Below are 1442 nucleotides of genomic sequence, written 5' to 3' on the forward strand. Positions count from 1 at the left end.
CCCATTTTAATCCTGCTGAAATCAAGAAACATGCATTCCTAGTGTCACCAAAGTCAATGGTAAGCACTCCTATTGACTTCAGTGGAGGCAGAATTTCGCTGAAGAAGTCTGCCATTAACTTTAGTGAGCCCAGTGGATGGATCATGTGTTTCACTGACTGTTGGTAAGGCCCTTGACCTTTCTGATGAGCTTCCATCGGTGAAATGTGGGGTGATAAAGTACACTCTGTCAAGCAATCCAAAAAAAAGCTAGTTTTTAGAGCAACTACATCAATACATTTGATCAGTCCAAGAAGAAATCAACTTCTCACAAGACACAAAGTAAGATTTTCTGCTATGGCTGAGGAGCACAAAACACAGCTCAGCAGTGGAGATGTAAACTTGGCATCCCCAATCTTAAGCATAAGCTGTTCTAAGTTACATCAGCTACCAATGACACTTGGGGGGGGGCCTGATACATCAAAGTGGGGGGTCACCAAGTTGCTGTGGAGGAGCTGTTACTATGCCTTTTGGCCATTAGGTGTCTCCTTGCACCGCAGTGATTGTCCTCCTTGACAGATTATTCTCTTTCCCCTATCCTGTCTTTAGGGCTGCCTGCACACTGTGGCTGGGTTGAAAAATGGCTACAGTGGAATGGACATGATGTCCTACAGCAGTGAACAGGGAGATCCAAGCAATACATCAGAAAGCGGACCAGGGATTGCATGGTAATTCTTTATCTTCAAACCCATCTCATTTATGCTACCATCTAGCTCCTACACATCTAGGCTTAGATGATACTTCTCTAGGCCTGGATTTACTGCCTCCAGAACATAATGCAACAGGATATTGGTTTTCCTAATGGCTCTGGCTGAAGCTTTGGACCTGAATCTTTTTCTCCTTTGTGAGGAATTAGGCGGAAAAGTTTCTCTTTTATTAGACCAATTCAGATAGTTGGAAAAAAATCTTCTTTGCAAGCTTTTGGGTATTAATACCCTTCGTCAGGCAGAGGAAGCATCTCATTGTGAGGAATTGACATTCCTGTTCATGCTACCAAGAAACAGGAGCTAGCAGAGGCACAAATGAAGTATGGACAAAATAAAAGATTTTCACTTTTTATAAGTCCTGTGCAAATTCATATGCCCCTGTCTGTCCTCAGGACCACAAGGGTCCTGTACACACCCACTGCTACAACCCTCCAGCTTATGAGGCTGGCAGTCTCTATTTCCACCCTTCCCCCATAACTAGCAGGGGGAGGGTTGTCCAGGACACCAGCCCCGCTGAGCAACCCTTTTTGCTTTGGGGGGAGGGCAACGTTCCCTCCAACATGTAGTGATCTATGAGCATGCCACTTCGGTCCATGAACGCACTGCTTTAGTCCCCCCTCCCCTTTTTGGTGCGTGCCGTTTCGGTCTGCCCCAGAATTACCTTCTTGCTCACTACTTATTTGTATGTTCTTTCCCT

The 1442-nt window shown here is 45.4% G+C and overlaps 1 long non-coding RNA gene across 1 annotated transcript in view; it reads left to right on the plus strand.

The window, feature by feature from the left end:
• Positions 1–604: 604 nt before the first annotated feature.
• LOC112548362 overlaps positions 605–1442 on the plus strand; it is a 14512-nt gene continuing 13674 nt past the window's right edge. Inside the window, exon 1 of the long non-coding RNA XR_003092148.1 lies at positions 605–706. This is a non-coding gene — a long non-coding RNA (uncharacterized LOC112548362). The remainder of the gene's footprint in view (positions 707–1442) is intronic.

This window comes from Alligator sinensis, unplaced genomic scaffold (assembly GCF_000455745.1).
Source record: "Alligator sinensis unplaced genomic scaffold, ASM45574v1 scaffold934_1, whole genome shotgun sequence".
NCBI lineage: Eukaryota > Metazoa > Chordata > Crocodylia > Alligatoridae > Alligator > Alligator sinensis.